A 13,640-nucleotide genomic window follows, 5' to 3' on the forward strand; every position below is an offset into this window, starting at 1 on the left:
GCACAAGAGCAAACTATCCCACTGCCTAAGAAAGATTGGAAGTATGGCAAGAGACCATCCTGGCTTAACCAGAGAACAGAGTAGGCCCGTTACTCAATGAGTGGGGAATGACAGTAACAGAAAAAGTGGAAATGGCAGAGGTGCTTAATGACTTCTTTGTTTCGGTTTTCACCAAGAAGGTTGGGTGGCGATTGGACATCTAACATAGTGAATGCCAGTGAAAATGAGATAGGATCAGAGTATAAAATAGGGAAAGAACAAGTCAAAAATTACTTCGACAAGTTAGATGTCTTCAAATCACCAGGGCCTGATGAATGCATCCTAGAATACTCAAGGAGCTGACTGAGCAGATATCTGCGTCATTAGCAATTATCTTTGAAAAGTCATGGAAGATGGGAGACATTCCAGAAGACTGGAAAATGGCAAATATAGTGCCCATCTATAAAAAGGGGAATAAGGACAACCCGGGAAATTACAGACCTGTCAGCTTAGCTTCTGTATCCAGAAAGATAATGGAGCAAATAATTAACCAATCAATTTGCAAACACCTAGAAGAGAATAAGTGATAAATAACAGTCAGCATAGATTTGTCAAAAACAAATCATGTCAAACCAATCTGATAGCTTTCTTTGACAGGGTAACAAGTCTTGTAAATGGGGGGAAGTGATAGATGTGGTATATCTTGACTTTAGTAAGGTTTTTAATACTGTCTCGCATGACCTTCTCATAAACAAACTAGGGAAATATAACCTAGATGGAGCTACTATAAGGTGGATGCATAACTGGTTGGAAAATCATTCCCAGAGAGTAGTTATCAGTGGTTCACAGTTATGCTGGAAGGGCATAATGAGTAGGGTCATGCGGGGGATCGGTTCTGGGTCCGGTTCTGTTCAATATCTTCATCAGTTATTTAGATAATGACATAGAGAGTACACTTATAAAATTTGTGGATGATATCAAGCTGGGAGGGGTTGCAAGTGCTTTGGAGGATAGGATTAAAATTCCAAATGATCTGGACAAACTGGAGAAATGGTCTGAAGTAAATAGGATGAAATTCAATATGGACAAATGCAGAGTACTCCACTTAGGAAGGAACAATCAGTTGCACACATACAAAATGGGAAATGACTGCCTAGGTAGGAGTACTGCAGAAAGGGATCTGGGGGTCATAGTGGATCACAAGCTAAATATGAGTCAACTGTGTAACACTGTTTCAAAAAAAGCAAACATCATTCTGGGATGTATTAGACGGAGTATTGTAAGCAAGACGTGAGAAGTAATTCTTCCACCCTACGCCATGCTGATTAGGCCTCAGCTGGAATATTGTGTCCAGTTCTGGGCACCACATTTCAGGAAAGATGTGGACAAATTGGAGAAAGTCCAGAGAAGAGCAACAAAAATGATTAAAGGTCTATAAAACATGACCTGTGAGGGAAGATTGAAAAAATTGGGTTTGTTTAGTCTGGAGAAGAGAAGACTGAGAGGGGACATAACAGTTTTCAAGTACATAAAAGGTTGTTACAAGGAGGAGGGAGAAAAATTGTTCTTCTTAACCTCTGAGGATAGGACAAGAAGCAATGGGCTTAAATTGCAGAAAGAGTGGTTTATGTTGGACATTAGAAAAAACTTCCTGTCAGATTGGTTAACCACTGGAATAAATTGCCTAGGGAGGTTGTGGAATGTCCATCATTGGGGATTTTTAAGAGCAGGTTGGACAAACACCTACCAGGGATGGTCTAGACCAGGGGTTCTCGAACTAGGGCTGCTGCTTGTTCAGGGAAAGCCCCTGGTAGGGCCGGGCCAGTTTGTTTACATGCCGCGTCCACAGGTTCGGCCAATTGTGGCTCCCACTGGCCACAGTTCACCGCTGCAGGAAGGGCGGCCAGCATATCCCTCGGTCCACGCTGCTTCCCGCAGCCCCCGTTGGCCTGGAGCAGTGAACCGCGGCCAGTGGGAGCCTCAGTGGGCCGAACCTGTGAACGCGGCAGGTAAACAAACCAGCCCGGCCCACCAGGGGCTTTCCCTGAACTAGCGGCAGCCCTAATTTGAGAACCACTTGTCTAGATAATACTTAGACCTGCCTTGAGTACAAAGGACTGGACTAGATGACCTCTTGAAGTCCCTTCCAGTTCTAAGATTCTATGCTTAGCTATTCATAATTTTTCTTTTGATACCTTACACGACATACTTTATACCAGAGTTATGTTAAATTGTGTAATAGTGGTAACAACAGTGATATAAATGGTCACCTTTCTTATTCACAGCCTCACAGTGATGACATTCCGCCATTGCAGTTTGACATGTATTATTTCCTTGGAGGTCTCATTTTCAACAACAGTAGATATTCACCAACCAATTGTATCATAATTCTGGAGAGGAATTATTATGATCTTTACATTACAATCCATATATAGCATGTTGTGATTTGTATTGCCATAGCACCTAGGAGCCCCAGTCATGGACAGGACCCCAGTGTGCTAGGCACTGTACAAACACAACAAAATGATGGTCCCTTCCCCCAAAAGCTGACAATCTAAGAAACAGACAGGTGGGGGAGTACAAGGAACCATTGAGACAATAATGGACAGCATGATAGGCTGTGGTCTCATCACCCCAGCATCCTTACCATTGCGAGGTTTTTAGTAGGCCTTACTGCAACTGAGAGTTTTAAGTTTTAGTTTACATTCTGTGCAGTATGTCTCAGATTCTCTTCTACACACCACTTTGCATTGCCTGAGTGTCAGAAGCATCTGTAAGAGGCAAGAATATGGATCTTCATCTACAGTACCTAGTATCATAGAATATCAGGGTTGGAAGGGACCTCAGGAGGTCATCTAGTCCACCCCCCTGCTCAAAGCAGGACCAAGCCCCAACTAAATCATCCCAGCCAGGGCTTTGTCAAGCCTGACCTTAAAAATATCTAAGGAATATATAAGTAAAATTTAATTCTTCAGATTCCCCCCTCCCCAGTTTCATTTATTGTAGTGACCAAGTTAGTGGAGCAGCATAGCAAATTGTCTCTGCCAAAATCATTCGTTTTATTTAATACAAAGGTTTTTTTGTTTAAATGCAACTCCCACTAAACAAAAACCAAACAAAAAACCCCAAACAAACAAAAATTATTTCGAGGGCCAAATTCTGCCTTCTGTTACATTATGTAATCCTATTAACATCAAGTAGGTTGCATGGTGTAACAAAGGACAGAATTTTGCCTATAATACCTTATTAGACAGGGACTTTTAAATGGGTAGGGATGTACTGTGAATATTTTTTTAAATCTGTATACTTAGAAAGACAAAGATTTCCAGAGGCACTTGCTAAAACTGATTTCTTCCTGTCAGTTTTCAGGATGATGTATAATAGTGTACATCTTCACTCTTCAAGACACAGTTGCATGGATTGAGAATTGGATAGTTCAGTGCACCCCATCTGGATGATTCAGTGTGCACACGACTCATGCTCTTGAACTCATGCCCAGGCTTCACACACATGGTTGCCTGACATTAATGCTCTGGCTTTTTTTTTTATCCTTACGTTTTATGTCTGTAGTATTTCTTGTTCCTGTTGGTGTAGAGGATAGTCCTAAGCCTCTATTACCTTCCTCATGTCACTCTACATTAACTAATTATTACAGCCAGACACATCACAAGTGTGTGTTCTTCCTGCTGCACTTCAGCCAGCATCCTTTGTATCTTCTGTATGTTGAAATCATTATGACCTGCTTTAGCACTTGAAAATCTCTCATTAAATATTTATCATCAACCTAAACTTCCTGCTTGGATCTTTTTACTCACTATTCAAGGGGAAGTCCTAACTGAAAAGTAGTTCTATCTATGCCGTCATAAAGCTAGTGAAGAACAGTCATGTATATAGAAATGAAAACCTAAAGTGACTATTCCCTTTAGGTAGAAAGGAACAGAGCCAGATACTCATAAAATGACAATGCCATTCAAACTAAAAAGTTCTGATTTTTTGGCATCTGTGTCAATCTCTTTAAATATAATGGACAAATATATATTATGGCATTGCACATCACAAGAACTTTGCACTGACATTCCAGTCACTTTGTAATCGCAGAGTAGTTACATAAGCAGTAACACACATTAGGGACTCACTAATGTGATAACCTCACACTCAGGTGCAAAGTCAGGTGTGAAGTGAAAGGCCAAATACTTGTAACACCCACAAGGTACAGTCAGTTAGCACATTCTGCAGTGAGTTCTTGTTTTCATAAAATGGAAGGCTTATTTTTCTCAAATTTATTTTATTTGTTTTAAGGGTTTTGATCCTTGAGCATTTTTTGTAAATTCTCAGGAAATACAATTTTATGTTAGAGTGCTTATGTTATGGAGTCTTAAAACAGATATTTGACTCTAGGTAGATCAGAATCTGTTTCCCATTAATGTTTTGCCATGATTTTGTAACATTCTTCTACTCTCTTCCATTGAGTAAATCGGCTGCAGAAGAAAAGTTGGCTGCATTGGTTGATTCTCCCCCCCCTTCCAAAAATTTGTGTTTTTGTTAGAAAATCAACAATGGCTATTAAACCACTTCATATGTGTGGGCATATAGAGGTAATATATTGCAAATGCAACCAAACTTTGGGAGCCTAAATCCTTTGGCAGTGTGAATACTACTTCCCCAGCCTATTTCAAACAATTCGTGCCCCTCCTACAGTCTGACACAATGACAATACAACTAGTAGGGGTATATCTACAGTGTATGGAAAACCTGCGGCACCAAGTCTCAGAGCCCAGGTCAAAGGACTGTGGCTCACCAGGCTAAAAGTAGCAGTGTAGATGCTCAGGCTTGGGCTGGAATCTGTGATCTGAAACCCAGAGAGGAGGGAGTGTCTTGGAGACTACGCTCCACCCCAAGTGGGAATGTCCACATTGCTATTTTTAGCCCCACAGCCTGAGCCCCACAACCCTGAGTCAATTGACCTAGGGTCTGAGATTTGGTGCTGCAAGTGTAGACAAACCCTAAGTCTCCCATTTAAGCTGCTTTACTAGCTATCTGGAGTTTAAAGAGCCACTTAACTCAAACTAGTGAATTTTTGTGTGTGTGGATGAGAGATGTATTAGGAATAACATTTGAGTTGTAATTCAAACTCATTGTGCTGTGAAGTCACATCCTTACTTACCATGGAGTGTGTGTTAGAGTTTCATACAACTGTAGAGAAATCTCCTCCCATTCTAATCATTCCCCTCAGCTGTGGTTTACCAACGTGTCCAAAACTCTCTATGGAGACCCACAACTGGTCTGGCTCCTTTCCCAATCTCTCTTCTCCTTACTAGTAAGACCTTCCACCAAGTTTTCTCTCTCTGTCTCCTAATACAAGCAGTTCCTCTCCCTCCACATTCTCACCACATTAACAACATTTATATCCTTTCCCCGCATGCACTGCTGTAAGACCTATAGTTCCAATGTGCCCTGGGAACCACCAGTTCCAGCATGCCTCCGTTCTGAATAGACAGCAGGATTAGTGCTGTGCAAGACCATAAGTCTGCACAGAGAGCAAGGCACCACCACCCCATGCCATGCATTAGTCATCCAGCATCTTGAACCTTTCATGAGGAGGCACAAAAACAAGGCAAGGGGGACTCTAGCTTCAAAAGAAGCCTGCTAGGAAAAGGGTAAGTCCATGATCTGCTTCCTATTTCCATCAACTAGCGTAGTTGGGCTAGCATGAGAGAGGATGTGGTGACAGCCATATTTGTGTGTGCCCTGGCACTTTTAGTAGCATGCATACACCTTATGGTGGCCATTGGCTTAATGCCATGATCTAGCATTTTAGCTAGGATTTGTGGTAATGTAATTCTATTTATAATGGGTGAATGATTTTTCGTTAACGAAAAATGTATGTGAAGAAGGTGACATTTGCAAGAGACTAGAAGTATGTTTTCTGAATGTGGACACACTGAGTCTTTGCATTTTATTTTCTGTACTATAAATGCTTTGGAAATGTTATGGCAAATATGCCGGGCATGGCAGAACTGAAAAAGTGTGTGTGTTACTTTCTAGGACTCAAGGATGCACTGAACTGGAACAAAAGAAGTCTATGTAAGAACCAAGAGCACTCGTGACCGTAGCCAAATCATTAACATCTGCATAACCCAGTTCTCTGTCTTTAAAATGGGGGCAGTAATACTTCCCTACCTCACATGAGTGTTGTAAGGTTAAATTTGATATTTGTCAAATGTTCTGATGATATGGTAGGTGAGTGGGATAGAAGGTCTGTAAGTAATAACAAATAACCAATTACAAGGAGTGGTTTAAATAGGGAGGTGTTAAGGACCACTAGATTACAAAGAGACTGTGTGTATTTAGGAATAGCAGAAATAATCTTGCTTCACTATTACTCATCATGGAGGAAAGGTCCATCAATGGCTATTAGCCAGGATGGGCAGGGATGGTGTCCCTACCCTCTGTTTACCAGAAGCTGGGAATAGGCGACAGGGGATGGATGGATCACTTGGTGATTACCTGTTCCGTTCATTTCCTCTGAAGCACCTGGCATTGGCCACTGTCAGAGGATACTGGGCTAGATGAACCTTTGGTCTGACCCAGTATGGGCTTTCTTGTGTTCTTATGGACTCATTTTACATTGAGTAAAGAGAGATTTTAGACCAGCCCTTTCAAATTTTAAAAGAAAGGAAGCTGCGCTACACATTACAAATAATTATTAATGCAGTAATGTGTAGCGACAACAGTTAGGGATTGGTGTCCCGTTGTGGTAAATGCTGTGCAAACACATACGACACAGTCCCTGTCACTGGAGTTTACAATCTAATAAATTACAAATGTAGGTGATGATAAAATGGGTTTCTATTTTTGGTGGGAGTCTAATAGACACTACTGCCCAAAATAGATGGTGGTGCTGAATGTCATGAATAGCTGCTTATTATGCTATGGTAACAAAATATTCAAAGTGAAAAACCATGACCCCTACCTATCCTATGGGGTAGATAGTGCTCCAGTGCTGATTCAGGATGAAGATCCTCAATTGTCTCTTGCAGCCCCTTCAGTCTCAGGTCCAGTACTCATTCATAGGCCTTCTCCATGACTGTATCTAGACTTCAATACCAAGCTCTGCCTCATCACACATTACTCGTAGCTAGGAAGCCTTCAGTGCTTTCTCTGGTACTGCAGTCTCAAGATAGATCCTGGCCCCAGTCTCCAAGGACTCCTCCTAGTACCTCACCACCATGGCCTTCAGAGTACTTCTACTCCTTCTCAGAGTCTAAAACAGGTTCCTGGCTCTCTCACTTCAAGGAGTCCAAGGCTTCGTCCAGAACCCATTCCTGCTCTCACAGAAGACTCTCTGTCAAGAGCAGATCTAGGGCTTGGGAAACCTGGTCTAGGCATACCTGGCCATCGGTACCATATTAGCCGCTTTATAGGTCATATTGGATGCCTTGGGGGATGCTGCTGGCATTGAGATTCACACCTCTGCTTCCTTATAGAAGCAGATCACCAAGAGGAGAGGCTTCCCTGTCTGCTACCAAGACCTGTAATGGTTGGTACTGAACAACTTCTGGACATGGAACTGACATGGAACTTGCCTTGGACCAGCAGTCTACCTCAGCAGTGCAAGGTCAACCTCAGGAGGTTTCTCCCTTACCTTTTCAGAATACCTCATCCTGATCACCAGATGAAGCTCTGGTACGGGAAGCTTCCTCCCCAGTACTGGGTGACTGTGAAGTCTACCAAGAGCTTCTAAGAAGGATGGCTTTATCTATTAGTGTTCAGATGGAGCCGGTGGAGGAGAAACGTCACATGCTCATTGGCATTTTGCACCCAGCTACTACAGGAAAGGCAACCCTTCCTATCAATGAGGCAATAGTACAATCCATGAACTCACCATGGCAAAATCCCTCATTTTATTCCAGCAATAGCAAAGTGCACAGAGTGCCAATAGCAAGTTCCGTCCCAGGGATTCAAACAGATTCAAACACACCCTATACTGGGCTCACTGGTAGTAGCTGCAGTGAGTGAGAGGTATCAAAGTCGAGCTAAGACAACCCCCAAAGGAAAGGACACAAAGAAACTAGACCTATTGAGGAGACAGATTTATTTAACTTTAAGGATTTATTTATTTATTTAAGGATTACAGCTCTTCATTACCAGCCACCAATCCTTCTTGGCCTGGCAAGCAATGTGGTCATCCACCCACATGTTTACTAGACACTATGGAATTGCCGCTGCATGAAGGGAAGATGCAAATGTGGGGAAAAGTGGTCCTGCAGTCCTTCTGCGACTGAGATCCTGAGCCCCACTGCCGCTAATAACTGCTTGTGGGTCACCTGTAGTGTAATGCAGTGGTTCTCAAAGCCAGTCTGCTGCTTGTTCAGAGAAAGCCCCTGGCGGGCCGGGCTGGTTTGTTTACCTGCCACGTCCACAGGTTCGGCTGATCGCAGCTCCCACTGGCCGCTGTTCACTGATCCAGGCCAATGGGGGCTGTGGGAAGGGCGGCCAGCACATCCTTCGGCCCGCGGTGCTTTCCGCAGCCCCCATTGGCCTGGCGTGGTGAACCGCAGCCAGTGGGAGCCGCAATCAGCCGAACCTGTGGACACAGCAGGTAAACAAATCGGCCCGGCCTGCCAGGGGCTTTCCCTGAACAAGCGGTGGACCGGCTTTGAGAACCACTGGTGTAATGGACATATACAAGCAATTGAAGGAGAAGAAACAGTTACTCACTTTCTCATAACTTTTGTTCTTCAAGATGTTGCATATGTTCATTACGTGACTCAGTCTCCTTCCTCAGCACCTTGGACTCTATCATTGGGATCCTGGTGCAAAGGAACTGAAGGATGGATGGGGCAGCTGCATCTTTTTGTATCCTCAATTCAGAGCACAAGGAAGCCAGGGCATGGGCAGGGCCACCCCTACAGGTACCACTAGGGAAAAAACTCTGCCACCGGTGTACAAGGCATGCATACATACACAATGTAAAGCACATTTGCAATGCATCTCAAAGAACAGTTACAAGGTGGGTAACTTTTTTTCCCCCCTAGTAGAATTACCATTGCTTTTTCATTTCAAATTCCTTCTCTTTTCTGTTGTATGAGTTTTGTGTGATGAGGCTGACATGTCTGATAGCTGATCGTGAAAAGCCTGTTAGCTGTAAGGACTGTCTGATGTGAAGCATGCAATTAATATTAAAACTGCTAGGAATAAGTGTTTCACTTTCTCCGGAGGAATTATGAAAGCTTCTGATATCATTCCCAATAACAGAGGAAAATCTGTTAGCATCTGGATTAGTGACTGAAACCAAGGTCCTAAAGGCCACCAAAGGAGTAGTAGAGTCAGTGTCTGAGTTTCTGTTGCAGGGTTTTAGCTATTACAGTTTGAATTATTGTAAAAGGATAGAACATATAATAGCTTTTCTGAAATCCCATACTTTAATTTGTGAATTTCAGCTGATTTTTTAAAACTAAAACAAATCTTTATAACCCCCCCTCCCAAAAATTCCTATCTATAGCTATATATATAGATATATAATAAAATATATTAGGCAGTATAAATGCACACAATATTTTACGTAGTAAAATAATGTTTTATGAAGTCCTTTCCAACATAAGTGATCCTTAAACAGGACACACTATCACATCCCCTCTATTGCATATGTATACAGAAAAAAACAAAAGTTACCTGTGAGATCTTTCCCCAACACTTTTGAGTTTAGTTTCACTTCACAATCCAACTTTTAAACATATGCTGTAAGAGCTTTTTGTCATTTAGTAACATTAGAATATTCTGGTTGAAATTGAGGCTTCACGATACTCCCCATCCGGTTAATACTGTCATCTTCTTTACTTTTAGGGCTAAAATTTCAAAGGACCTTCAACCTGGCCTCTAATTTTGTGACTGCTCTGATCTGGATGCATGAACAACTCTACATGCACTGAGAGAGAATCTGATCATTAAAATTGCATTAGTGGGCACAAATGCAGCCAGTTTGAAAATGATTTCATGTGAATGCAGAGCTTGTAGTATTTGCAGAATTGCATGTCAAAGGAGTTTACACTTGGAAAACTTGGCCCTTAATTTGATGATTTCTAAATCCAAGATTCCACGTAGACTGACCACTTAGCAATTCTCACAGCCAACATTTTAGTATGCTCAGATGTTCATAGATCTTTTGTAAGATCAGAAAAACTATTAGATCATCTCGTCTGACCTGCTGTGTAACATGGGCCAAAGAATTTCACTCAGTCACTGTTGTATTGAACCCCGTAACTTGTATTTGGCCAAAAGTGTATCATCCAGAAACGCATCCAGTTTTGATGTGAAGACTTCAACAGATTGAGAATTCATCATTTCTCATGGTAGTTTGTTCCAATGGCTAACCACCCTCACTATTTTATTTTTAAAAATGCATTATTTCTCATTTGAATTTGTCTGGCTTTAACTTCCAGCATTGGTTCTTGTTAAAATATTACCATCTCTCCAGATATTTAACAACCAGGATTCTTTACTATTTTAAAACACTCTTATTTGATAATGGTAAGATCATGTTGCCCAGCTCTTAGGAAATTCTGATCAGCTGGCAAGAAATCAGTTTTCTTCCTGCTATAGCCTCCTACACTAGCACAGTGCTTTCTCTTATAAAAGTTAGATGGGAATAAAAAGTGCAGAGATTACTAATTTGTCAAAAAGCAAAGGGATTTGCATAGAATAATGTAGTACGTGTGGTTGGATGTACATTTTATTGTTATTCCACACAGCTGGCTTTTTTTTTTTTGGCAGTGTTATTGATGTGACTGTGGATATTTTTGGCCCCCATATAAGAGATTTCTTGTAAGTAGCTTAAGGAAAGGAAAGAAACAAAGGTGACAATGGTTCAGTAGTAATGATTGCTGTAAGCATGACTAATCTGAACCACTGAATCTGATTTAATACGTGTGGTTTCCTGTTGGTTATTTTTCGGTTTGGTGCAAATAACTTCCTTCCATCCATCCACATTTTAACAGGGAGCAAGCTCTAACGTCTCCAGATTTATGATAAAATTAAATGGTAGAAGTCAAATAATAGGAACCAAATTTTATTTTTGGGTATAAACTTGAAGGATGCATGCATGCCCATCCTAGGGCAAAAGTTGGTCCGAAGTATGTGCAATTGAAGATGAAAAAACAGTGTGTCTTGGGCTTTTGCTATTAAATTATAGTCTGAGTAAATAAATAATACTTATGTCAAGCTCTTCAGAAGAATGACCACTGGCTCTAAGGGTACATTGCTTCTGGGAGAGAGCCTCAGAGTCCAGGACTACAGATGTGTGTTGGTGGGGCTTGTACTAGCATGCAAAAAATAGCTGTGTGAATAGTGTAGCTCTCACGCCTGGGGAAGGGTTATGTGCATGGAGGAGAGAGCTTGAGTGCCTGAGCTCCAGCCCCTGCCACAATGTCAAAGCAACATCTGTAGTTATTTTTAATGTATTAGCACAAGTCTGTGGACCCAAGCTGGGAAGATTGCTCCCAGATGCAGTGAACACTGTAAATATCCTTGGTGCCATTGAAAGCCCAATAATCCTTACTCTTTCTTTTTACTGCCCACTGAAAGCAGGGAATATTTTCATGCTGGTGTGTTACAGAAATTATTAGAAATGATTTTCAAGCCTCTCTTTTTTTTCCTCACTGTCACTAGAGAGTCTCCTTGAAACAAAGTGACCTTTCAGTTTTTCAGACTCTCTTGTTAAAGTGAAGGTTTTCAGTATAATTCATGCTGATATGGATCTTTGAATCACCTATTTGGCAAGAAGGGCCGATGTTTCTTTGTCCAGCACTAACCTTGCCTTTCTACTTATTATCAGTGGTGAGGGTTGTTTTAATTGAACTCATCCCTTCTGAAAGATATCTTGTCCCTTCCTGAAAGCCCAATTCACTATTGATTTTGAAGGATCTGACCTCTTACAATTTTCTTGGCAGTGAGTTAACCTTCTTGCCTGAAGGAGAATTGAAACAGAGAATGACATTTCTCATATCTTAAATGATGTAGCCAAAGAAGCTGCCTCAGAAGAACTACAATGCTAGCTTTTGTTTTTTAAAAAAGATAACCTTTCCTGTTTAGTCTGGTGAGAACAAAAATCCTCCTTTTTATCCCATAACATGAATCAAGAAGTGAAGGCTCTTCCCTCATTTCCAGGAGGCTTTCTGAGATCTTTCCTTAATGAATGTTGTAAGACCACCAAGTTGATACTGTCAAATTTGTCTCCCTTTGTTTAAATTCCTCTGTAAATTTAGATTTCAGTAATTCAGATCCAGTCAAATCAGGGGAATTGATGGACATGAAACATTTGCTTTATTGTACATGACTTCATGAGACACTCATTTAGTCTGCTAGACTGACATCACAACTGACATTTCAGCAGTTTTCACCAATTGTTCCTAATTGCTCTGTAGACAATTTTTCAAATAAATTGTTTCCTTTCTAACTCCAGCCACTGAAGCATCTTTGTACATGTTCACAGTGTCCTCAGCTTACTGCTGTGTGAGTGCTAATAAATGACCAGTTACCCTACTCAGATGTGTATATCTCTTTCCATAGACATTCCTCTCATTGAAATTAAAACATTGTAGAAAAGATCTGACCTTTCAGGGTGTGGAAAAGTAGTCTATAGTTTATCTGGTAATGTGTATCTCAAAGGAGAAGAAATAGTAAGCATCGAGCACTGTATGTATTGGTTTATGAAAATAAAGTTTAAAGAGGGAGAACAAAGTTTGGTGGGAATTTAATTATCAATCTCAATTAGCAACACAAGTCATTCCCTATATTCTCTCAACCCTTTTTAAAAAATAACTCCTATGTTTGATCCTGCAATTAATTTTGCTTTATGAATCCATTGATTTAAATTATAGTCTTTACAATATTTATCGGCGCAAAATGTGTGTTTTAGACTCATGGGCACATTCTAATAGATAAGTTAGTAAATCCTATCAATCACTTCCACAAGTAATTGTGTTTTCTGTTAATAGCAGTACAGAATTTCAGGCATGAAATTAAAAAGTGTCTTTAAAAATTTGTTCCCTATTTTTTTCTTATTTCTTATGTCTTGATTATCCTGGAAAGGTATGGACATTGTGTTGAATGATATATTTCATTAATCTAAATCCTTAAACAAACAAACAAACAAAACACCCTTGCTGTCTTCTTCCAAAGATTCCACCAACTTGTAAGCTCATATATAAAATCTTTCAGTCCTTGCGTGATTAATTTCTAGATAATGCAGTTAGAGTGCTTTGTGTAGTTGGGGGAGTTAACTTTGGAAAACCAACTGAGAACCTGGAAAATTTGTAATAAACCCCTCATATCTTAGCCCAGCACCAAGTAGGATTTGTTATATTTAAATTTCCTTTCCAGTTGCAACTAGATACGATATTCTTCACAGCTGTTCTGTACTATTTCTTGTTAGTGTATCATGGTAAAATGTTGTACTGTTCAGTACAAGAGAAGGCTATATTTCATGATGTTCCTAAGTGGCTGACATCATTGAGAATTTTTTGTCACAAAGACTATAGGGTTAGCTAATAGTTTGTAAAGGGATCTGGACCTGTGAGATGAAAGCCCCTACACTAATGCAGATGTTTTACTATCTAATTGTGGTTTTGTAGTTATGTTAACTACCATATATTATAATTAAG

At 40.7% G+C, this 13,640-nt stretch overlaps 1 protein-coding gene across 9 annotated transcripts in view; it reads left to right on the plus strand.

The window, feature by feature from the left end:
• Positions 1-13,640, plus strand: part of THSD7A (thrombospondin type 1 domain containing 7A) — a 634,694-nt gene that overhangs the window by 276,426 nt on the left and 344,628 nt on the right. The window lies entirely within an intron of this gene.

Source organism: Lepidochelys kempii, chromosome 2 (genome assembly GCF_965140265.1).
Source record: "Lepidochelys kempii isolate rLepKem1 chromosome 2, rLepKem1.hap2, whole genome shotgun sequence".
NCBI lineage: Eukaryota > Metazoa > Chordata > Testudines > Cheloniidae > Lepidochelys > Lepidochelys kempii.